The sequence below is a fragment of the Sceloporus undulatus genome, chromosome 1, assembly GCF_019175285.1.
Source record: "Sceloporus undulatus isolate JIND9_A2432 ecotype Alabama chromosome 1, SceUnd_v1.1, whole genome shotgun sequence".
In the NCBI taxonomy this organism is placed as follows: Eukaryota; Metazoa; Chordata; class Lepidosauria; order Squamata; family Phrynosomatidae; genus Sceloporus; species Sceloporus undulatus.
In genome coordinates this window covers 137,475,890-137,502,566 of record NC_056522.1, presented here as the reverse complement: position 1 = coordinate 137,502,566, position 26,677 = coordinate 137,475,890, and the positions used below count along the sequence as shown (strand labels likewise).

General features: G+C 40.6%; 1 long non-coding RNA gene across 2 annotated transcripts; it reads right to left on the bottom strand.

Annotated features, from left to right (window-relative positions):
* Nucleotides 1-12,592: 12,592 nt before the first annotated feature.
* Nucleotides 12,593-26,451, bottom strand: LOC121921124. 2 transcript variants are annotated; one of them, XR_006101850.1, is made up of 3 exons: nucleotides 26,357-26,451; nucleotides 25,959-26,109; nucleotides 12,593-13,398 (listed from the first exon to the last, which is right to left on the bottom strand). It is a non-coding gene; the product is annotated as an uncharacterized LOC121921124 (long non-coding RNA). The 2 variants fall into 2 exon arrangements; XR_006101857.1 differs by lacking the exon at nucleotides 12,593-13,398 and adding an exon at nucleotides 15,231-15,347.
* Between the last annotated feature and the right edge of the window lie 226 nt (nucleotides 26,452-26,677).

Genomic DNA, 26,677 nt, shown 5'->3' with positions numbered 1-26,677 from the left:
GACTGGAGAGAAATTTCTCTCGACTTCAGATTTTGGCAACAACTGTTATTCTTTCTTTCTTTCTTTCTTTCTTTCTTTCTTTCTTTCTTTCTTTCTTTCTGTCCCCTCCCTGAAGTATGTGAATTGTTCTCTTTCCCTGACTCCCCTTTGCCTATCTTCTTTCTAGGTGTCTTCTGCAAGGCACTCACATTAAGGATGTTGTAGCTTGAACTGAAGCAGGCTTTCGTACTGAATGATTCAGAAGCCTTTTATTAGCGTGTAATTGAGGGCGCACTCTACCCTTTGTAGGAATTAGGCAGTTGCCTCAGACAGCTGTTTTGGGTTGTTATGAATAGGCAACCATTTTAAACCCATTAAAAATTAAATCCATTGTATATTAGTAGCAGGTGTGCCAGCAGACACATGTGAGATTTTCTGTATTAGGAGATAAAATTGTTTCATTGGTACTACGTTCTGCCTCAGGTGGTAAACTATCTGGAGTGTTTCTTGTGTGTAAACTAAGATCGTACTGGAAACTATCGTTTTCCAGGCCAGACTGTTTGCTCAGTTTGATCTTCTCTAACTGGCAGTGACCTTCCTAGGTCACAGGTAGAAGTTGCATGCAGCATCCTTTCTGTTCAGATTTGTGAGGGTATGTCCACTACTCCACTTCCGTAGTGTGGTTTCTCACACATTTTACAAAGGAAAAAAAAATAAATGCACCAAAGTCTGAATCCTGTCCTTATATTACATGAAAAGGTAAAGAACTGGGAAGCAGACATGGGTATACAGATTCGCTTCCTGTGCTAAAATGAGGATGAGTTAGTGAGGACTGAGCAGTTATAGCTGGGAACTTTAATATGACAGTTTCTGAAGATGTAGCCATATTAATCTGTTATAGCAAAAACACAAGTCCTGTGGCAGTTTAAAAACTGATAAATAGCATGAGATTTCATGAACTACAGCCTACTTATTAGATGCATGGGATATCATCCAGCGTTTCAGGTATATATTCAGCATCTGAAACTGCAGAGTCCTAAAAATAGCTTAATGATTTAGTTTTTTGGGGGGTTTTTTGGGCTATGTTGCCAGAGAAGATGCCAGCCACAGATGCTGGCAAAACATCAGGAATAAACTCTTCTAGAACATGGCCACATAGTCCAAATAAACCCACAAAAAACTATGGATGCCGGCCATGAAAGCCTTCGAACTTAATGATTTGTTATTGTTGCATTTTACTGAAAGAATGGGCAAAGGAATTTATGGGATTTTCTGCCTCATGTACCAAAGTAACATGGTTATAAATTGTTTTTAACCTGGATTTGGAAACTATGTCCTATGACTCCTAGAGCTGGATTTTAATTTGTTCAGTTGGTGCAGTTGGTACACGACTTTGACTGTCTGAGGACCAAGCTGAGATGCTGGCCTTCCCAAGGCTGGCTCTGCAATTCTAGCCTTGGGTGCCTGCCGTTCTCACTTTCGCCAAGGCTCCCCTTCAGAAATCCATCCTTCGTGACCTCACTGTGGACTGGTGTATGTTAACTTTGTGTGCTTTATATTAAGCATGACCCACCCTTGATTTAAGGTTAAGGAAACCAGTCAGAGTTAACAAATTAATGTGTTTCATTCTCTCCTGTAGAATAGTAAGTACTTTAACAAGCTCCAGTTCTTAGCTTCAGACATGCAATGATATTCAACCTGAGTTATGTCAGACCTTTTCCTTCAATCAATTCAGGCACCCAGTGCACAATCGCTTTCAATTGATTCTCTTTGACTCAGCCAATTGTCAACTCTCAACTGCCTATACCTCCACTATATATATAGTGGAGGGATTGGCTGCCCTCTGTTGTTCCAAGCATCACTTCACACGCATTCAACCAAGAGCCACTCAGTAACAGGTTTGCAAGTTGTTTCCTCTTTGCTTTTCCTACTACAGTGTATGTCCAGTGCTGAAGAAGGAAAGGTTAACTTGACTCATTCTCTGAAGGTGCCAGCCACAGATGCTGGCAAAATGTCAAGAATAAACTCTTCCAGAACATGCCCACATAACCTGAAAAAATCACAAAAAACTATAGACTCTTTTTCTTCTCTAGTCACTTCCTGAATCTCCCAAATACTGGGGGACTGGCTAGTAGTGGGAATACTAATAAGCATGATTCAAAACATCCCTGGGAATGCGGAAAACATTTCTCTCTTTCTGGTGGAGTGACTGCTGATCATGCCCCTCCTGATAGGCAGATGAATTACACTCTGCCTTCCATGAGAGGATATATTGGGATATCCTCCAACTGTGTAGATCCTAGATTTCAAAGCAATCTAGATTTGTTTGAATTTTCTAGGTTTCTATGTCATCTTTGAAACTTCAGTTTCAAAGAAACCATGTCAGAGCTTTTTTTTTCTGTCCTAAGCCCATAGGCAACGAAGAGAGGGCTAGCCAAACAGGAGCTCCCCATCCACGTTTTCCAGTGGAAAGCAGAGATAGGAGTAACCCAAAGTAAAACCACTTTCTCCTTCCCACCCCCTGGAAAAGAAAGGAACCTGTGTGTGTGTGTTGAATAGCCAAAAGCACTCTGAGGCTTAACAGAGAGTTTATGAAAGTTTTATTCTAGGATGGATTTTATGAGTTTTCTGGATATCATCTCTGGGGGCATCCTTCTTCAGACATAACATAGGAAGTGGCAAAGTTACAGCAATTGATTACATTCCAAAGACACCCTGGAACCGACAACCAGCCAGGAAAACATAACAAAAATATCTGATACATCCTAACTAAAACAGTCTTCTGAGACTTACAGAAGTGTTCATGTCCTCATCTTTTCTCATGGCCAAGGAGGTGGGAGTCTGATCATTTCAAGATCAGCTCCTGCCAGCCTTAGTGTCATCCTCATCTTTATTTTCTACCTGTCACATGCTCAGTTTTCTGAGTGTATTGTGTACTTTTTTCTTTTTCTTTTTTTGCACTGGCTTCCAGTAAGATGTTTTTGTCATTAACAATATTCTGCTTAGATCAGTAACTAAGTAAAAATGCATGGGATCACACTATTCATTTCATTGAAATTACATTTGTTTTTGATGGCCTCAGTTTGGTCATCTTGGCTTCCAGGGAGCATTCAGGATTGATCTTGGACTCATTTGTATTTTTGGCTGGCCATGGTATCCTGAGCACTCTTCTCCAGCACCACAACTTAAATGAGTTGATTTTCTTTCTGTCAGCTTTCTTCACTGTCTAGCTATCACATACATGGTGATGGGAAATATGATGATTTGGATGGTCCTAGCTTTGGTATCCAACTTGATAATCTTTAAGATCTTGTCCAGTTACTTATAGATGCACTTCCCAATCCTAGTCTTCTTCTGATTTCTTGCCTGCAATCCCCATTCTGATCAATTATTGATCCAACGTATGGGACATTTATTTCAATTTCCTTGTCTTCTGTATTGGATTCCTGTAGTTCCTCTGTTATGGTTATTATTTTTGTTTTCTTTTAATGTTCAACAGCAAGCCTGCTTTAGCACCTTCCTCTCTGACTTTCTTTAACAATTGTTTAAAGTCTTTGCTGTTTTGCTGTTTTCTGCTAATATTATGGTGCCATCTGCATATCTTAGATTGTTGATATTACGCATGTGAAATTAAATGGGTTTACATCAGAGTATTTTTGTGCTCTTGTCTTATTATACTTTGTAATTAATTTATTATTTGTTTATTTAATTCCAGGCCATCATTCCTAGAATAGTTTACTCTTCTGCATGAAGGTGGCCCTAGTTTTGGAAGGGGCCCAGAAGCCCAATCATTTTGATCTGGACTTGTGGATTTGGGTGAGTATGGAGAGGGGGACTTTTCCATACCCCCCTCAGGCAAAAAATAACTCCATTTATGGTGGGACATCAAAAAATACACTATTATTATTATTATTATTAACCTTTATTTATAAAGCGCTGTAAATTTACACAGCGCTGAACATACAATCTTTTTAATTAGACGGTTCCCTGCCCTCAGGCTTACAATCTAAAAAGACATGACATAAAAGGAGAAGGGAAAGGTGATGGGGCTAGTAGGCTAATACATATAAAGTACATAGCAATACAGGAAATGGTTTGATAAAACAGGCATCAAAAGAATATCAAATAGCAAGCGACAATTATGCAATGCCTGGGAAGGCTTCTCTGAACAGGATGGTTTTCAACTCCGTTTTGAAGCTGGTTAAAGAAGTGATGGCTCTTGCTCGTGGGGGAAGAAGGTTCCAGGAGTGAGGGGCAGCAAGTGAAAAGGGGCGAATCCGGGATGGGGCAGAGGAAATCCTGGGCTGAGACAGCAGACCTTGACTACCAGAACGGAGGGCCCTAGTGGGAAGGTGAGGAGAAAGAAGGTCTGATAAGTAAGGAGGGGCCAGCCCATGGAGGGCTTTAAACGTTGACAGCAGCAGCTTGTACTGAATACAGAAAGGGAGGGGGAGCCAGTGAAGGGATGCCAACACATGAGAGATGTGGTCAGAACAGTGGGTGGAAGTGATAATGCATGCAGCTGAATGCTGGACAGAAATTAAAGGACGGAGGTGAGAAAGAGGAAGCCCAGCCAGGAGGACGTTACAGTAATCAAGTCGTGAGATCACTAGGGCATGGACCAGGATCTTGGCAGTAGAGGCAGAGAGATATGGTCGGATTTTGGCAATATTGTACAAAAAGAATCTACAAGCCTTGGCTGTGGTCTGGATCTGCGGGATAAACAACAGAGAAGAGTCAAAGATAAAACCAAGACTGCGGGCTTGCTGGACTGGTTGAATAGAAATGTTGTCCACAGAGACAGAAAAGGAGAGTTGAAGGGTGGGCTTAGGAGGAAAGACAAGAAGGTCCGTCTTGGACATGTTGAGCTTCAAACGCCGATGGCGCATCCACTGCGAGACAGCTGTGAGATATGATGAAACTTGCTGTTCAAGCCTTGGAGAAAGGTCAGGGGTGGAAAGATACAACTGGGTGTCATCGGCATACAGATGGTAGGAATGACTATTTATATCAGTGATTGGGTACAGTGGAGGGATTATCAGTATACAGTGTTGTGTGACTGATAGGTGGCAGTGGAGTTGCCAATGACATTGTGAAAGCTTCTGTTGGAGTTGCTATAATAATAAATTATCCAGGGTTAGGAATCATGCAGCACTTCAGATTTTGTTGGATTGCAACCCCCTGAAGTCTTGTCAGCATAACAAACTATTAGAAATGTGGAGAGCTGAAATTCAACATTCTCTGGAAGGCCACACACAGGTGGATGAATGGATTATCCTGACTTTCTGTCAACATGGGACCCAAGACAGCCTACAATATGGATGAAAACAAAAGTACAGCTAAAACTCTAATGACAATTTTATAAAAAAATAATTGAATAAGCTATCCTATTAAATCACCACTAAATTAAGAGTGCAAAAGCCTTTTTAAAAACTTAAAGATAAGAATAAAAGCACACAAATGTTGGCTTCCCCATGCAGAATCCTTGAATTTAAATAGGTAAAAACAGATCAAAGCATGCATGATTCCTAAGGAGAATCCCTAGCTGTGATGTTATCATAGGCCTCTTGATCTCTGCTTTGCCAATACAGTATATAGAATTTCACTTTTCTAATAATGATGGAGTAACCCTGATGGACCAACCAATGACATTGCTGAACCAGAGGAACTTCCAAATGTAGTTTTGAATAGCTCTTGTAGAAGAATCTGGAGTGAAAGATTTTTGTAAGGCTCCAAATGTTATTACCTCATAGAAAATGTCATACATAATGTGCTCTCATGTACACATAGTAAAAACAACATCACAGAATAATTGTACTTGGTATTTAATCACTGTGTTATTGCTTGCAAAGGGAATGTGTTTTCCAGACAGAGAGAAATAAACATGACTCAAAAATGTCAGAGTCACTGATTCACAGAAGTGTGTCATTAAAGGAAACTGAGTGTTTATGTTTGGTCACATCCTTTTATAGCTTTCATAAAAGCATGACATACATCAGCTCTAACGCAAACCTTCATAGATAATTTCAGAGAGGGGAGAAAGGCAGTGGCTCTGTCAAAACGATAGCTCTGGAGATTTGGATTGCCAGTGCCCACTCCTCTTGAGAGGGTTGAGTTGCACAAATAGTTCAGTACATATGGAGAAAATTACCACTATAGACCAAATTCAAGGGGTAGCATTCTGGGGATAGACCGTAAAATGTTAGGTCCTCTCCTGAATACATTTGCACCTTATGTATTTTGAGAGGATGTTGCAAGGCCTCTGATATGGCCATTTATTATTTTATTCTATTTATTATTCAAAGGCGGGATACAAGAATGATATATAAAATAAATAAAGTAAGAACTTGTGTCATCAGAGGTCTTGGCGAGGTTGGTTATTCAGTCATAATTTTACAATATTATATAAGTAATTATAAACATAATGGTGAGGATTCCATAAAGTTTTAAATGGCACCAAGATTGTGTGTCTCTTTCAGTCAACTTGACCTATTATCATATTTCGGTTGCCAAAGCTCCATCCTTACTGCAAAAAATAATGCAGTTTGACACCACTCCAAAAGGGACGCTGTCGGGCTGCGTTGGGGGCAGGGCATCCACATGATCAAACATAGCTGGAAAGCTCCAAATGCAGCTGGAAGCTGCCTCATGCACAGCTCTTTTACAAAGAGTTGGCCCAAAACGGAGTTGAAAAATCCACTCTTTTTTGGCAGGCCAGTTGGGGATCATGGCAGCTGCTCAAATCAGGGCCAGATGCATGCAGCTGCCACAAGCCCAATGGAAATGGGCCCTGTACAGTCCCGGAGCGGCCCTTTTGGGCCATTTGTTTCAGCCTTTTAACAGCCATGGCTCCATGCTATGGAATCCTGGGATTTTTGGTTTACAATGCCCAAAATGTCCCATCCAGAAAGACCACAGTATTTGTAGTCCAGAAAAAGTAACTTTCTGCAGCTCTGTAATCAATAGACATCGTCAGTCAGATACTTGAATTTATTAAATCAACCTATCAAGCCATCAAGACTAAATCCCATTCTCATATGCTTGGTTAAATTAGAACAATGATAGCTATGGGTAATACCTGAAAAAGATCACGTAAAAATTAACGTCAGCAGCCATTCCATGAACTAACAAAGGTCATCCAAGGTGCAGATCTGATTTAAATGCCTTGGTAAAAACATAGGGTGATCTTGCCTTGTGACCCAATGTAGCCTAGAAGTGTTTCTCTTACATATGTCTCCTGTATAAGGGAAATGTTCAGAATTCAATTTCTTAAGTGATGTGGAACTGTGCTTCTTTTGGTGTTTTGGTGTTGCTAGTCAAACTAAGTTCCGATTTGCCAAGCCTTTAGCTTGGACTCAGTCATTCAGAAGCTCTTCCTCACAATTTGCCAAGAATAAGTGGATTATCATTTTTCCATTTATAAGCAATTGCTAAATGTGCCGCCAACAACAACAATAACCAAAGACTAAGTCCAAGCAAAATAGTAACCCAAATTTTAAGTGTAGCTTAGAACTTGTAATTACAACAATTTTTTCTATTTCAGTATGAGTCCAGAACTCTCTCTCTCTCTCTCTCTCTCTATATATATATATATATATATATATATACAGTATAGCATTTAATACTATTTTATATATTACATTTCTACCAACCAATACAGAGCAGGAGCAGGAGTGGGAGGCTTGGGAGCCAGCTGCATCAGAGCCCTCCCCACTGAGACCAGGAGGGAGCTGCTGCCACCACCAGTGACAAAGCGAGAGGCTTTGACAATACAGCTTGGGATCATCAGGGTCCTCCCCACAACAAGAAGACCAGGAGACTGCGGATGTCATCACCAGGGACAAAGCCGGAGGCGGGGAGGAGGGGAGAAACACCTAGGAGTGTAAAAAGGAAAGGGAAAAGAGAATTGAGGGAGGGAAGAAGGGAATAACAGGCAGGTTAACAGGCATATAATAATATAGGAACAGCTACTGGGCTGCAGCAGTAGTGGTGGGTGACACTGAAGTCTGTGCAACATCTGACACACAGGGATAAGGAGAAATACTACAGTGACCAATGCAGTGAAATAGAAGACAATAAAAAGAGAAGAATGAGAAACCTCTACTAAAAATTCAGAGAAATTAAAATTCCAGAAGTGCAATCAGGCTTCAGAAAAGGAAGGGGCACCAAGAACATTGCAAACATATGATGGCTAATGCAACACACCAAAGAATTCAAAAAATGAATCAGCATGTGTTTCATAGACTACAGCAAAGCATTTGATTGTACAGATCACAAAAGCTATGGAAATTCAGGGCTGCCATAATTGTCCACTTTTACCAGGGACAAAATGTAGGACAAATTCAAGACCAAACTGTAGGGCAACTGCAGGACAAAACTCAGCTCAAAATGTAGGACATTTAAGGTCCACCATTTACCCAGGGTACCACTAGATCTGATAGTCCTAATGAGGAATCCGTACCAAGAACAGGAGGCCACCTTCAGAACAGAATTTGGGGAAACAGAGTGGTCCCCAAGAGGCAAAGGGGTCAGGCAAGGCTGCATCCTGTCACCCTACTTGTTTAACTTACATGCTGAAAACATCATAAGAAAAGCAGAATTAGAATCAGAAAAAGGAGGAGTGAAGATAAGAGGAAGCAACATTAACAACCTAAGATATGCAGACGACACTATAATATTAGCAGAAGACATTCAGAAATTGGAACAATTAATAAGGAAGGTCAAAGATGAAATTGCAAAGGCAGGTCTGATGCTAAACATAAAACAAAAATAATGACTACAGTAGAAATACACCAGTTCAATCTAGACAACGAGGAAATTGAAATAGTTAAAGAATTTCCATATCTAGGATCAAACATTGACCAGAATAGACACTACAGTCAAGAAATAAGAAGACTAGGAATGGGAAGGGCAGCTATGAAAGAACTGGAAAAGATACTGAAAAGCAAAGATATACAACTGAGCACTAAAGTCAGAAGCCTTCAGACGATTGTATTCCCAATTACCATATACAGATGTGAGAGCTGTATTGTGAAGGAAGCAGACAGAAAGAAAATAAATTCATTCAAAATGTGATGCTGGAGAAGAGTACTTAGGATACCATGGACAGCCAAGAAGACAAAACAAATGGGTTCTTCAACAGATCAGACCAGAGCTCACCTTGGAAGCAAAGATGATCCAGTTGAGACTCTCGTACTTTGGCCACATAATGGGAAGGCACGGGATCACTAGAAAAAACAATATTGCTAAGAAAAGTAGGGAGTAGAAGAAAGAGAGGAAGACCACAGACCAGATGGATAGACTCAGTCACAGGGGTTATGGGGCTTGCAGGATCTGGGCAAGGCAGTGGAAGATAGGATTCTTGGAGATGTCTCATCTGTAGGGTTGCCATGAGTCAGAGTTGACTCGAGGGCAGCTAACAGCAGCAACAACAACCCAATACATTTACATGACTCCAGTAAAGAAATTATAAACATAATGGATTTAAAAGTGATAAATGCCATCAATGAAATAGTTTCTAACTAAATTCTATTTTCACTAAAATCATCTCCAGGGCTTCATTATTCCTGACAGTATGTCAGACTAATCTCCATATCACTCTCCTATGTTATCCTTAAACTTCAATTGAGCCACATGAGTTAATCAAAATGTTAGAAAGCAAACCCTTCAGGGTAGATGAGTCTTGAATTATGAGCATTTCAAAGCCAGTTAGATCAAGTGCGCCTACTGAATTATTGTAAGAATAGTTAGACAGTGTCTAATTTGAACCATTTTCAACCAATTTCCTCTCAGCATATATGAAATTTGCTCACAAGAAAGTGACTAGCAGTTCATATACAGCTTGGGCTGGGAATCCTCCTTTAGCTTAAGGGCTGAAATTACTTCAGGCAACCATGGTGCATGCCATGGCAGCAATGTATGGAGCTGCAACCCGAAAAATGGAAGAGTTGTCCCACTGAGCTGCTGGCCTCACAACTATCATTCAGCCCCGGACACCCTTGTCTACTTTTGCACATGCACATGCATACACAAAGACACATGCATATAAGCCTACATTTACAGTGGGTTGCCTGGGTTTTGGTTCCAGGACCCCCCCATGGATACAAAAAATTGTGGATGCTCAAGTCCCATAAAGTGCAGTGGGGTAGTAAAATGGTGTCTCTTATATAAAATGGCAAAATCAAGGGATGCTTTTTAGAATTTATGTTTAATTTTTTTCAATCAATCAATCAATCAATCAATCGATTGACTGATGGAATTTATTTTTTAAACATATTTTCAAGCCATGGATGCTTGAATCCATAAATAAAGAATTTGTGCATACAGAGAGGCAACTGTACTCATACACTTGAACGTTAAAATCTTTCCCCACCTCCCACATTAATTCCACAAAGGCAGTGAGGTCATGGTCTTGAAACAGAGCCAAGATAGGTACATGATCAGGGTAGCAGAAACAAGCACACAATCTGGCCAGGTGTTGGAAAAGGGTAGGAGCCTCCTGACCAGATCTTGAGACCTCACAAGCAAGGGTTTCTACATAAATGTTCTAAATCATAATAATGTGAGAACATAACCAGAATTGTGCTGGATCAGATCAAAAGCTTATCTCTGCCAACATTTTTCCCCACAGTGGCTAATCAGATATATCATGACATACATCATATATCATGCTCTCAGACACTGATACTCCAAGGCACATTATGTGCAAACCACACACCTTCCACTCTTTGAAATCTTTATATTTCTGTTTATTTGTTCTAGGAATAGTATCCAAAAGAGATGGGATTCAAGTGGCCCTCTAGATGTTCTTGGACTGCAAATCCCAGCAGTCCTAGCCAATAGTGAAGTATTCTGGAAGCTGTAGTCCAGCAACCCCTACAGAGCAGCATGAGTCTCACCTCTTATATAGATGGAGAAATGGGAAACATGGGGGGGGGGGACCTAAAGTTTCATGGGCTCAAGATTATCTTTTTTAAAAAATTATTCACTTTATTCATCTGATGAAAAACTGTTTATAAGTACAGGATTGTTTTCAGGGTTCCCTATTGACTATCCAGAACCCAGAGTAGCCAGAGCTAAGTTCTTTTTTCTTCCATACCTGTACAACATGTATTATTCAAAATGGCTCAGATTTTCAAAGAAGGAATCCAAATCCCTGTCTCTTCAGGTTTTTCATTCCTACATGGTATGTTTTTTGGCAACCTTGATTTTTGTCCCTTTGCATATGCAGTTATGAAAAAACTAGACAAAATCCTAAAGTGCAAACTTGTAAAATTGAACACTAAAGTTAGCATCATCCAAGGCATTTTATTTTCCATCAGCATGTACAGATATGAGAGCTGGATAGTGAAGAAAGTTGATAGAAAGGAAATCATCTCTTTTGAGATGTGCTGGAAAAGAGTTCTACTGATACTGTGGATGGCAAAGAGAACAAATAAATGGATCCTAGAACAGATCAAGCATGAACTTTCCCTGGAAGCAAAGATGACTAAATTGAGGTTGTTAGACTTTGGTCACACCATGAGAAGACATGGCTTATTGGAAAATACAATAATGCTAGGAAAAGTGGAAGGCAATAGAAAGAGAAGATGACCCCATACCAAATAGATAGGCTCAGTCAAGGAGGCCACAGTCCTGATCCTGCAGAATCTGGGGAGAGCAGTTGAAGACAGGGGTTCTTGGGCTGCATCTGCACTAGATAAAGTGCAGTTTGGTACCACTTCAACTGCCATTGTTCTGTACTATGGAATGTTGGGATTTGTAGTTTTGTGAAACATTTAGCCTTCTCTGTCAGAGTGCTCTGGTTCCACAACAAACAACAAAACCCAGAATTCCATAGCATTGAGCCATGGCAGTTAAATTGTTGTCAGTATTATTTCTGCAGTGCAGATACAACCCTAAAGGTGTTTCATTCAAGGGGTCGCCACGAGTCAAAGTCGACTCAAAGCCAGCGAACAACAATATATGCATTTCTTCAATATTTTTGCCACTTTTTAAGGTTAAATACCGTATATACTCGTGTACAAATTGACCTCATGTATAAGTCGAGGGAAGGTTTCAGGGTTAAAATCATGGATTTTGAAATGACCCATGGATAAGTTGAGGGTAAAACTTAGGGGGCTATAAGGAAGGATGGAAAGGAAAAATACCACTTCCGTCCCTTCTTTTCCTTCTCTGGACCTCTCCCGACCACCTAACACTGATTGACTGTGAACCTCTTACACACACACACACAGAGAGAGAGAGAGAGAGAGAGAGAGAGAGATTGAGAGAGATATGCCTTTCTAAGCAGTACTAGTTATTGACCCCTATATAAGTTGGCCCCGCATTTTAGGGTCAATTTGAGGGCATAAATTTCTCAACTTATAGTTGAGTATATACGGTTGATCAGTTTCTTCATGGATATCTGATTGCACTTGCTCAAATATTTCTAAAAGCTTTAGAGATAAAAAATATATAATATCATTCAAGCCTGTTTTCTGAACAATGTGATATTAAAATGAGCTTTATAATATATTTCAATAGAGACAGATATTACAGTAAACATGTCATTCATTTTTCCATATACATGTTCATGTCTCAGTAAAATACATTGGGATTTTGGAACTGGGGCTGTCATTCAGAACAGCTGAGGTGAACGAAGGCTTTCGCACACAAAAAACATATGACAATTTTGTTCTGAGATCTTCTGGCAACAATATGAAAGTTATATTTTGTACACAGTGTTGTGTGTTCTCAATAACACCCGTGAGGATAGACAGTACATGAACAAGCCCCCACTGCAGTTATTATCTGCTGGCTGTCTTGGTGCAGTTTAAGAAATGTACAGCTGGAAGGAAATTTGACAGAACTCCAGACTCCAGGCTGTGAGGTCAAAATATCAAAGTTCGGGAAAATTTCAGAACCATTCTCTTTAGAGTTGAATGTACTGAAGTACAAGCTGGCCATTATATTCAGTGCTATTAGGAGAAAAACAAAGGATCTCTTCTAAAAAAAAACATGTCTGAGAAACTTGCCAGGGCCTTTTTCCTGCCATTAAAAAGGATTCATTCATAGTTCCTTAACATTCAAGGTAGAATACTGTTTAATTAAAAATATACACAAAACATTTCTGTTTCATTGTCTAGAATATAGGGAAGTCAGAACAACATGGAAATACAATGCAGCATCCATTCATGATGACCAATGAAACACAATACTTGTGATGTATCCTCTGTCCAGGCTGATCCCACAGTTCCAAATCCTTGGTATCTTTTCTGTTGCCTCACCTATTTCTTTCTCAAGATCTTCCCTAGATTGGGTACTTGGCCCTACAAACAATCCCTAAATGGACCTAAAGGTGTGTTGATCAGCAGGTTCACCCTGGTAAGCATGACTAGACTCTGTATCAAAACTTCACAGGAACATCCAGGCACAGTTCTGAAAAAGAGTAAACATGTATATTAATATAGTGGGACCTTGTTATCCGCTGGGGTTTAGTTCCAGGGGTCTTCATGCGTACCAAAATCTGTGGATGCTCAAGTCCCATACAATGGCGTTCTCTATTTAAATAGCAAAATCAAGATTTGCTTTTTGGGTTTTATTTTGGAGGGAGGAGTATTTTCAAGTCTTCAATGGTTGAATCCATGGATGCAGAATCGATTGAAATGGAGGGCTGACTGTACACAATGAGATCAGAATTAACCCCTGAACTATTTAATCATTCACAGCTCTGCAAAACCTTATTCAGTTCACCCCCCCCTTTTTTTTTGCTGGCTGTCTTATCTTTATTACAACATATTCTTCCTAGTTTTCTGAAATCTTTTCCACGTCTCTAGGGCATCCATTCCCTACCTATCTGCAATCTTTTCCCTGTCTCTAAACTGCCTTTCCCTTATCTGCCTTCTGTCATATACAAGCCCTAGTTTTACACACACACACACACACACACACACACTCCAAAATCCACAAAAGAGCAATACTTTTATTGACCAAGCAAAATGGAGAAAATGCCTCATACACATTTTTGAAGCTTCACTGGCATCTTCATCAGGTAAAGCTTTAAAAAACTTTACAAGAGAGCAAAAGTGAAGATGAAGAATCACAGGCCTACATTCTGTTCCGGATTTAATTCTGTTGTCAGTTAAGATAGTATTAATAGATTTTAATGCTTGCTGAAGCCACTCCTCTTGTCTATGTGGGGACCAGAGATAAAGGACAATAAAAGGTAAATGTTAACTCCATTACCAACAGAAAAGTAGCTTTCCTTGAGATCCAGCTATCCCTGTCCCATGCAAAACTAAATGTCTCTTTCTTAGGCAGAAAACATGGAATTTCTCAGAGTCACTGCACAGTTACATCTGGAAAAACCTTTAGATGCTGTTTAAGTAAAACCAAGAGCCAAAGTGGTATAGTGGTTTGAACGTTGGGCTATTGACTCTGGAAACCAGGGTCTAATTTTCTGCTGGGCCATGGAAACCCACTAGATTAGAAGTTGAAGGCTTTCATGGCCGGCATCCATAGTTTTTTGTGGGTTTTTCGGGCTATGTGGCCATTATCTAGAAGAGCTTCTTCCTGACATTTCACCAGCATCTGTGCCTGGCATTTTCAGAGAATGCTGGCATGGAAGACAGTGGGACCTGTGTGACTCTAGGTTGGAAGGAGTGATTTCCATGTTAATCTGTGTATTGTTCTGTTGTTGAATGGCAAGGCCTCGGAGGTGGGAGGATATAACCCAGGGTCACACACACCCCACTCTCTTCCATGCCAGCATTCTCTGAAGATGCTAGCCACAGATGCTGGCAAAACATCAGGAAGAAACTCTTCTAGAATATGACCACATAGTCCAAAAAACCCACACACAAAAAAAACCCCTAGGTGAGCTTGAGTGAATCACACACTCTCAGCCCCAGAAAACTCTATCATAGGCACACCTTACGGTTGCCATAGGTCAAAATGACTTGAAGGCAATAACAACAAGAATAGTTGTAGTCCAATGAAAGAGTTTTATCTTTGCTGAAGTTTTGAAAGCTTACATGATGCATTTTCAGCATTTAGGCTGGTCAATAAAGGTATAGCTCTTTGGGGGGGGGGTTGAATTTTGCTGCTACCTCTGAATAAGCCTCAGTTCAGTATTCCCCCCCCCCATTCCCCTATAAGCATTCCCCGAGCTGTGATCATCTGGCTCCAACCAGGCTTGCCCAGCTTCTCCCTTCACAGTACTCTGCCTCATTCATGCTTTCATTTTACTCACCCACATCCATTCCTCCCAGCTATGCCTCCATCATGGCTGATTGCCATTATATATCTGTTATCTTCCCAGGGGAGCCATCCTCATCATAGCAGAAAACCACCACCGCTTGGCTTAATAGCAACAGCAGTAACTAGAGCTGGATAGAGCCAAAAACAGACAATGAACTGTTGAGACTGCCTCCCCTCCTTTTAGCTGATCTTTCAGGAGCAGAGAAAGGGATGAAATCTAAATCCTCAGTCCTGCTGGCATATAGTGATAGACTCTCCTGGGGCTTGTCTACATGGGTCATTCACTCTGAATTCTCTCCAGGCTTGCTGCATCCTATTTACATGAAACAGGCTCAAAGCCCTCAATTTGGGTGCAGTCTTCAAGATGTCTGCACTCAATTTGGCCTTCCTTCTCCTTAATCTGAATGTAAAAACTGTACCTTTTGGTTCTGTTTTTTGGCTCTCTCTGCATTGATGATGGACAGCTACCTTCCCATGCCTGTCACTGTTTTGGAGATAGGACAGGTAAAGGGGAGAATTGGGAGGGAATTTGGGACCAGAATACCTTGGGGGCATCCCAGAGTATTCTGGCCATAAAGACAAGCCCCTGGACTGCCCATGGAGAGTGGTCTGTTGGCAAGAAGGACAGGATCAATCATAGTCAAATAGTGGCAGTTGGTCAAGCAAAGCAGAAGGATTAGTTGAATAGGGGGTGTGAGACCTTGGACAACTCTAGCTCCAAGTACCTCGTGTATATGCATGCACACACCCATGCACACACACCTTAAGTCACCTGACAACTTATAGAGACCCCCAATTTCATAGAGTTTTCTTAGGCAAGGGATAGTCATAGGTGGTTTTGCAGGTGCCTTCTTTTTAGATGTACCCTAGAGCACCTGCTATTCCTTGGCAGTCAAGTACTAAGGGGCAAAGTAGGCCACCCCAAAGGAGCATTTCTGCACCGCCTCTTTCAGCACCAGATTGGGGCTGCGGCAACAGCATACTGCAGCTTTGATCCTGTACTTTGCCATCTCTAAAAGAAATGGCAAAATGCCACTCAGCACTTTCTGGCATTCCTTTTGGCATGTGCCATCTGAATGCCATGCCAAAGGAGTGCTGTGATGCTGCCTGCCTTGTGTTGCTGGCATGGAGGCAGCATTGGAGTATGCATCATCCAAATGCCACAGCCCCATGCCTTCCCCGTGCTGGCACTTCAAGTTGGTCTGTTTAGCCTCTAAGATTCCAAGATCAGACACGATCTGTTGCCTTCAGGGAATTTCCATTAGTACATTTCATTACAGTGTGTATTTTTTCATTTAAAAGATTGTCAAAATTTGGCATAATTCTTTATTTTGGGAATGGAGAAAATCAAAGAATTGAAAACAAACTGTACACCCAGGCATAGACAGTAGACATCTTAAATGGTAAAGGTCTGGGTTTTAACCCCTGTATAGTCAGCCATGTTAGTTTAGAATTTAGGTTGCCATCTCTTCTTCTTTTTTTCTTCAGATGCTCCTTATCGTCAACAGATCTACACAAGATAGGTACGACCTGATTGTCTCCATGCTGGAAACAGATGTACCTAGCTAATTTCATTTCTACAATTGGAGGAGAATTTTGTTTCAGTGTAGTTTGACAGGATTATTTTCAAAATTTTCCTCACAGCTAAGACAGAAAGAATCAGAGAGTTTGAAAATTCAAATACAAGAGACTGACACTATGTGACTGTCCAGTCCCAGCACTATAGCCGGAGACTAAATTTATGTAGCGTGAACAGACCCAGGAAGAGCTGCCTTGAATCCCATTTTGGTAGACAGACAGGTTATAAAGTCAATCAATCAATAAAATTTAAAAAATAAATAATCACCACCATCTATTTATCTAGCAACTTCAAAGTATGTGGTGCTTTACATGTAAAACAGCCACAACATTGGGTCCTGCCAAAAGTGTACAATCTAAAATATATGTACACGCACATACACACACACAGGGAAGGAAGGGATAATGAAAATATACAGCTGTACAATTGTAAAACAAATTATTCAGATAAAATACAAAAATGAAATATAATATAGAGCAAACTGACAAAAATGTGTAATTAAAATATACAATATTATAAAACAACATTAAACTAAAATTGTAAAAGCTTTTAAGTGAGATCCAAAAATTACAAAGGAAGGAGCAGTCTGCAAATTCCAAGAGCAAAAAGAAGGGTAAGTAAACAAGACTGGACTAAAGAAGAAGAAACCCTAGCTTGGGTGAGAAGACAAACTTTTCTAGAATGCAGATCTTGAACAGGCTGGGCGGGGGGTGGGAATGAGTTAAAAGATAGCGGGAGCTAGGTTGTGTAGGACTTTGTACATTAAAACAAGCTTGCACTAAATCCTAGAAGGAATGGGTGACCAATGAACGGATATCACAGGTAGGCTGACATGATCAAAATGATAGGTCAAAAAGATAATCTTAGGAGCAGAATATTGAATGGAAAACAGAGGACTAAAGTGAGATAATGGAAGACTGGTCAAAGGAAGATTACAATATGTAATCAAGGTGGGAAATGACCAAGGCATGGGCTAAGGTATTAGAAGAGGAAATGGAGAATAAAGAACTGTTTTTGGCAATGTTATAAAGAAAAAAGTGACATGACTTAGCTTAGGGATGGAGAATGTATGCTGCAAAGAAGGTTTTAGAAAAAAAAGTAGTTCTGTCTATGCCATGTTGTTTTTAGTGATGATGAAGCATCCATGCTGAGATAGCAGAAAGATATGCTGTAATGTAATGTTTGATGCCAAAATAGAGTTCTGGAGTGGAGAAATACAGCTGAGTATCATCAGCATAAAGATTATATTGAAAACCATATGAACTGATAAGATTATCCAAAGACAGTACCTAAAGAGAAAACAACAAAGGGCCCAGAACAAAAGCCAGTGAAACTCCAACCGAAAGGGCAAAATATGAAGATACCCAACCTCCAGACACCACTTTAAATGACCTGACTGAGAGATAAGATGTGACTCAGCTAAAGACTTAATGAGTAAACTGTAGGTCATGAAATAAATAATAACAGAGCATGGTCAACTGGGTCAAAGACTGCAGAGAGATTAAGGAGAGCAAGGACCTTTTGACTTGGCCTAAAGGAGATCATCTGTGATCTTTGTAACAGCTGTCTCCATAGCCTGCAAAGGGCAAAATCCAGATTGAAAAGGATCCGTTTCAGAAATATGAGAAAGCTGAGGCAACATACATAAACAGTACGTTCCAAAACTTTCAAGCAACAGCATAACAGGGCAATAATTACAAAGAGAAAATGGGTCAAGTGTAGGCTTCCTAAGAATTAGAGAAACAATAGCATATTTGAACTCAGAAAGAAAGGAGCAGTAGAAAATGACAGATTAATAATATGGAGAAAAGAAGAGAGAATGGCAGGAGCAACAGTAATTAAGAAGTGAGAAGGAACAGGATTGAGAGAGCAGGTTAGAGGGATTTTAAGACATCAGCAGTCTTGACAGTTCACTAATAAGGCTGGGGAGAAAGTACAAAGTGTAGAAGAAACAGACATTTGATTTGATGTTGGTAATGAAGAAGGTTCAAGAAAATTCAGATCTGAATAGTCAGTTTCAATTTTAATATTAAAGAAAGTTGCAAAATCAGCAGCAGAGACAGACAGAGGAAGAGGCAGCATGAATGGTTTTAAAAGCTAATTTATGGTAGAAAAGAGGAGTACAAGTCTTTTGGTTTATGAACAAATCACAGTAAAGCCTGCAAATTTATAGGATGGGGAATTAGTTATTCTATGCTTGTACAAGCTCTTCTTTTGATTAAAAAAATCATCCTGAATATCCTGATAGCTCTGGTCCAGGGGGGTGGTAAACAAGGGGGGGGGGGTCTGTTTTAGCGAGGCATTTTGTCAGATCCTGTCATAAGTAGTGGTTTGCTGTTTTCCCCCTTCTTTTTCCAATTGGTAATACATATAAGCTATGAAAGTATATTTAGACATGTTAAATATATTAGCTACTAAGCCTGATATGTATTTGAAATTTGGTAGTTTAGCTGATGGGAGTTGGAATGTTTGTTCTGGGGAGAAATAATTACCTGTCTGGAGAATCCATAGATGTGAATGGGAGGATAATACTAATACTAATAATAATAATAAACTTTATTTATATCCCACCTCTCTGTCCATGACAATCGACAGCATGAATGGCTTTCAAAGCTAATTAATAGATTCCATCATGGTCAATCTCATGGAAAATCTGAAAGGGCCTAAAGGGAACATGTAAGAGAGAGGTGTGTAAACCAGGAGGGGTGCTAGAGTATTTTGGTTATGAACAAATCATGATAAAACCTGTGAATTTATAGGGCGAGGTATTGCATATTCTATGCTTATATTCATGTTAGTATGAATCAATAAAGTATAGTATTTCTCTTTGTCCAAAAAGATTGCACAGGAGAAATAAGAAAGAATTAATTTATAATGAGTATAGTCTGCCCATTCCCTAGTCTTCCTCCACACACTTCCAGCTGCATAAAAAGCAGGAATAAAAGGAGTAAGCCAAGGTTGAGATTTGGTAGCAGAGACCTTACATGTGGACAAAGGGACAAAACTATCAAGAGTTGAAGATAAAGTTGAGTTAAGTAGAGAAACAATTGAATCCAAGGAATTAAAGAAGAGAGAGAAGAGGCCAGTGCTTGCAGAAAGGCCTCAGAATTAACAGAATGAAGCTCTCAAAAGGAGCAAGCAACAAAGTACCAGGAGGTGGATTATGAATAAGCACAAAAGAAACAAGATGATGATGGTCAGACAAGGGAAATTCAGTAACTGAAAAGCAAGATATAGAACAATTTTTGATAAGAATAAGATCAAGACAATGTGCCAGTGAATCAGAACAAAGCTTGAGCCCTAAAAAAACACAATTAAGAAAAACGTAACACAGTAGGATTTAAAAATCATCCACATGAATATCAAAATCACCCATAATAAGAGTGGGAATATCTTCTAAGAGAAAGAAAGTCAACCAAGAATAAAAATCAGAAACAAAAGTTGAAAATAAGCCAGGTTGATGGTAAGTGACTGCAAACCACAGGTGCAGAAGTGAAAAGAGTCTCCCAGCATGGGTTTCGAAAGAAGGGAAAGAGTGTGTTGGTGGAAAAGAAAGAAGGTGAAACTGGCATGAGCTACAAAACAGAAGAACCCCTACCCCCCACCAATCTCGTGTCAGTTTGTACGAGAAAAGGAGAGTCCTCAAAAGGAGATGGTGGCTGAAGTAGCAGCAGCATGGGCAGGGAGCCAAATTTCAGGGAGAGCAAGAAGATGAAAAGGTCTGGAAAGAAAGAAATCATGAACAGTAACAGCCTTAGGAGCAACTGAGTGTCAGCTACATAAAGGGCAAGGAAAGGTAAGCTGGTGAGAAGGAAGACAGTAGATAGGTATCAATTAGAAGAAATGGAAGAAGCAGGAGCCCTAACAAAGATTAAAGATTTTTTTTTTAAAAAAAGAATTACCAATTAAAACATAAATATAACCAAAAAAATGAAAACAGGTAAGTTACAAAGAACAGTATGGAACACTGAAACAGTATGGTACTAGTAATGAAACCAGAATTCTCAGTTGGCTGACAGATAATATTTCCTGGATTTCTGGAAGCCAGTCAGTAAGCCACAAGAGAAGTAAAATTTTGCAGAGGAAGCAACAGCAGCAGCTAGGCAATCTAATTTGCCTTGCATACACTAGAGAACTTCTTCTTCCCTCACAGACATGCAAAGATTTTAAAATTAGAGAGTGAGCCCATTGATTGCCAAAATAGTTCATTTCCAAGTTCACACTAAAGCTATTTTTAAAAAATGTCCAGGGAGGAAAGTGTCAGTTGATTCTTGTTAGCTGCCCTTGAATCAGTCTCAACTCATTGGTTGAGCCCCACCTGGTCAGGCTTTGGTCAGGCCCCACCTGGAATATTGTGTCCAGTTCTGGGCGCCACAATTCAAAAAGGATGTTGAAAAACTGGAACGTGTCCAAAGGAGGGCAAGTAAAATGGTGAAAGGTCTAGAAACCATGTCCTATGAGGAACGACTTAAGGAGCTGGGGATGTTTAGCCTGGAGAAGAGAAGGTTAAGAGGTGATATGATAGCCCTGTTTAAATACTTGAAGGGATGCCATACTGAGGAGGGAGCTGACTTGTTTTCACTTGCTCCAGAGACTAGGACCCAGAGCAATGGATGCAAGCTACAAGAAAAGAAATTCCACCTCAACATTAGGAAGAACTTCCTGACAGTAAGGGCTGTCCGACAGTGGAACAAACTCCCTCGGAGTGTAGTGGAGTCTCCTTCCTTGGAAGTCTTTAAGCAGAGGCTAGATGGCCATCTGTCGAAGATGATTTGATTTGGATTCCTGCATGGCAGGGGGTTGGACTGGATGGCCCTTGCGGTCTCTTCCAACTCTATTATTCTATGATTCATGGCGACCCTGTGGATAAGACATCTCCAAAACCATCTATCCTCTACTACTCTGCTTAGGTTCTGCAACTCAAGCCTGGAACGGACAGGCTCTTTGGCATGTCCTGATGAGGCACTGTTTCCAGATGCCCCGCAACCCTATCATGTGACGAGGGCATCAAAATGGTGGCGCACATGGGCACCACCATTGTTACGCAAGTGCCATGCGGCATCCGCACAGCGCCACACGGCACTTGCATAACGAGTGTGCCAGTGGTGCGCTGTGGCGCACTTGTTACGCTGCCACCGCTGCGTATAAAGAACCCACTTTTTGCAGGTTCTTTTTCCACGGGTGGGAAGCTTTGCTGTTTGGAGGCTGAAGCTTCCCTCTGGAGTAAAACCAGGCGCCGGCAGGCCACCCTTTTGGGGCAGTCTGTACCCTGCCTCAGACTCATGGACTCTCTGACTTAGTTCATCCAGCTGGAAAGCAGTTTTTCTCTCTTTCTACTACCCTCTACATTTCTTAGCTTTATTGTCTTTTCCAGTGAGCTATGTCTTCTCATTGTGTAGCTGAAGTACAACAGCTTCAGTTTTGTCATCTTGGCCTCAAGGGAGACTTCAGGCTTGATCTGTTCTGAGACCCATTTAATTGTCCTTTTGGCTGTCCATGGCATCCTCAGCACTCTTCTCCTGCACTGTGTCTCAAATGAGTTGATTTTCTTTCTATCTGCTTTCTTCCCTGTCCACCTATCACATTTGCACATAATGATGGGGAATACAATGACTTAATATGATTCTAACTTTAGTGCTCAATTATATATCTTTAGGATCTTGTCTAGTTCTTTAGTTGCTGCCCTTTCCATTTCTAGTCTTCTTATTTCTTTGATAGCAATCTCCATTCTGATCAATGTTTGATGCAATGTATGAGAGATATTTTACTATTTTGATATCCTCATTGAAGCTTATCACACATGGGGGGTGGTTTGCATCTGTAGTCATGTCTAGCAATGCAAAGCGTGATGTTTTTTCACACCAGATCCAGAGTCACTCCTGCCTAGCAATGCGAATTAAGGTTAAAACGTGATGTTTTACCACATCTGGTTGCCTTTCTGTTGCCTTTCCGAACTGAGGGGGAAGCGAAGTCAGTTCTATTCCAAGCAAGTCATGTGATGTGGATTCAAGCAAAGCAGAGTGAGTGCACATTGTATTACCACATTGGAGGGTTCAGCGATTCAAATCGGCACCCTTGGGCATGCTCAGTGGGGCTCTGGGCTCTGCCCTCCTTCCCTGCCCCCTCCTTATCTGTCATCCTTCATCGGGATGCAGGAGCAGTCAGGGGATGATGGGATAGATGGCAGGTTGGCAGAGCAGGTGAGATGGGTATGCCGGAGCAGTTGGTGGATGATGGGATGGATGGCAGGGGGTCTGGGGCCAGGATTGGGATGCAGGAGAAGGCAGGGGATGATGGGATAAGACACTGGGGGTCACTGGAGCCAGGATCGGGATGCAGGAGAAGGCAGAGGATGATGGGATATGTCACTGGGGGTCACTGGAGCCAGGATTGGGATGCAGGAGAAGGCAGGGGATGATGGGATAGGTCGCTGGGGGTTGCTGGACCCAGGATTGGGATGCAGGAGAAGGCAAAGGATGATGGGATAGGTCACTGGGGGTCGCTGGAGCCAGGATTGGGATGCAGGAGAAGGCAGAGGGTGATGGGATAGGTCGCTGGGGGTCACTGGAGCCAGGATTGGGATGCAGGAGAAGGCAGGGGATGATGGTGGCAGGGTGGCAGAGGGGGCGAGATGGGCTGAAGGAAGAGGAGGAGAATGATGGAGCAAGACGCAGGGGGGCCAAGGCGGGTGACATCGGAGTGATCTTCCACACCAGACCAATTTGAAGTGAAATCGAAGTGAGCTTGGATGCAAATTCTGTGAATTCCCTTTTTTTCTGAATTCATCAAAATGAGGGGTCACTTTGGAATCAATGCGGAAGCTCCACGGAAGGAGCGGCCATAGAAAGAAATCTCATCTGATAACACATTCACATTCTGATGTGAATCCACATCGTTGGAAGCGCAGTCACATCGGAACTGACCTGCAAAAGCTCTAAAAATCTCTGTGTGATAAACCTCATTGTTGGGATGAATTTATGTAGATTCTCTGTGTTCATTATTTTTGTTTTCTTTATATTCAGCAGCAAACCTGCCTTTGCACTTTCTTCCTTGACCTTCCTTAGTAATTGTTCCAAGTCCATGAGATTTCCCATTACTGTCATCTACATATCTTTGATTGTTGATGTTCCTTCCTCCTATCTTTACTCCTCCTCATTCTAACTCTATATTGATTATCAGTTAATATCAATATTCTATATTGATTCTATATGGATATCAGTTGGTATCAGTATAGAAATAAAAAATATTAAAATAGGGCTTATCTAAAAGGTAGGAATGTTTCTGGGAGTAATGGGATTTCCAGTTCTTGTTTTTGATTTTACTTGCATATTGCCAGGTTTGCATCCAAACTCTTTATTGAAATATCATGGGCTTCTCTCACTCTTCCTTCCCTTGTGTTCTTTCCCCTTCTTCTCCCATTGATCACGAGACACAAATAAGCTCCTGTAACATTTCAGAAATCGATTTTCAATTATTTCCACTTAGCTTTTCTATTACTATTTTATATTACAGGAGATTTAACGTGTGACTTTACAATAATTTGAATATTTTATATGTTAAACATTAACTTATGCAGCTACACACTCTGTTATGCACAGCGTCATATAGATATTTCCATTCTAGATAATTCTCTTTCATAGACGTTACATTGACTAGGCACGTTGCTTCTCATAAGAGACATATTCTATACTTGTAATGCACATTACAATAGTAAGGATCATCATTTCAGCACATTACAGTGGTAGGGAACATCATCTTGCACAATATATTTGTATTATATAAAGCACCATATATCTCATATTTCATCTTTTGAGGAACTTCATATCTCATACAGAGCGCTTATGTACATTTTAGTATTTGGTAGCATTTCAACATGTCCCGTGCATTACATTATTTCAGCATGGTTAAACCGTTGTTTCACCGAGTACAGTGTTTTCTACTCTGCCTTTCAATCAGAGTTGGTAAATTCAAAGTATTCCTACCCTTTCTAGGGATTGCAATCATCACAGAAGGCAATGTATATTTCTGGTGCAATCATATAGACTGGTCCTTAACTGCTGGAGTCTGACAGCTTCTGTAGCCCTCACAGCCTCTTGGTTATCTTCCCCCCCCCCCATCAGTTACAGTGGGCTCTTGGTATCTGTTGGGGTCTGGGTCCAGGACACCCCCTCCCATGGATAACAAAATCCATGTATGCTCAAGTCCCATTAAATACAAAGTATAGTGAAATGGTGTCCCTTACGTAAAATGACAAAATCAAGATTGGCTTTTTGGAACACACACACACGCACACACACACACACACACATTTTAAGCTGTGGATGGCTGAATCCATGGATAAAGCACGCATAGATATGTATGGCAGGCCAATCGTACAACTTGAGCACTTTGCTTCTCCAACGAAACAGTTCTGGGCAGCCAGAAATTTTCAATATGGCTTCTTGCCCAGAGATGCTGTCCTTATATAATATCTCCTCCATTACTATATGTGGGAATTAGTCATTTGAGAAGCCAGAGTTGTAATTTGTTCATCTGCCCAGCTGTGGGACTTGGCTGGTTGGTGATATTCACACATATTCCTAGAGGGGGTTCTCATTCTCCCTTCTTGGAAAAACTAACTTTGCTTGACCACACACTTTCTCCTTTGTATCCCCCCCCCCCCCCCCCGCAAGAGTCCAGCTGAATTACCTCCTTATCTTGTTTTGCTTTGGCTGGCTATGCTCCCAGAAGTAGGATTCAGACCTGCACATTTAATATTCCCCTCTGTTTTGCACAGACAAGTAACCCTTTTGAACTTTGGATTGCGAAAAGGTAGAACATGAAATGCAATAGGCGACAGATTTCTCATCATTCAATACAAACTATTCCAGATATATTTAGATTTGCAAAAAAAAAAAAAAACCCAGTATATTTGTAATTTATACTTTTATTTTATCATAAACTAATATTTGTATTACTTTATACCTTGAAATTCACAGGTCATTGTAATACCTATTTCCCCGGTCTGAAGACTTCCTATTAGAGCTCTTCAGCAGCTGTTTTTGTTCTCACCAGCCTAAATAATTTTGTATCATCAGCAAATGTGGCCATCTCACTATTCATTCACGTATTTATGAACATGTTTATGGTCCCAACATAACACTGGAATCAACATACCTACCTCATGTGTTCATTATAACACTGGTTCCAGTACAGATCCTGAATACATTCCAGTGCTTCTATCCCTCTTCTCTGCTCCTGGTCTTTATTTAGTGTTCAATCCATAAGAGAGCTTTAATTGGTATCTCATAACTGTTAATTTTAAGAAGGGACTGTAGAGAAAAGCATGAAAACAGAAAGCAACTGGTGAGTGAGTGTGTAAAAATACAACAGCAAACAACAATACAGAGTAACAAAGGAGTAAATTCCAAAACCAAGAGAACTTTGCCCCCAAGAACAATTATTCTTGTTCTGTCTTTAACACGATCCCCTATTGTTGAAAATAGGTGCCCTTTTAATTTATTAATTTCCATCCATTATTCATTGCTAGTGTTATTTTTCATCCATGAGAAGTCATACTCATTTCAAGTAGATGTTTAGATTAAGGCCACTTCATTCTTTCAAGATGAATGATGCCACTTAATGCTGTATGACTGTGATAATATTGGATGGGATACATGTCGCAGGGCAAGCATTCCTTACTGCATGCTGAAATTAAAAAATTTTAAAAATAGAAGCTACATGGCCTGTAAAAAGTGGCAGTATCTTACTGCATGCTAAAGCAAACTCACAATTAATGTCACTTGGTTATTCTGTCCCCTATTTTCTGTTACACAGTCATGTGATTGAGGATCATTAATCCTCTTCTCAATTAATGTTAAACCTTCTGAAAAACATTGC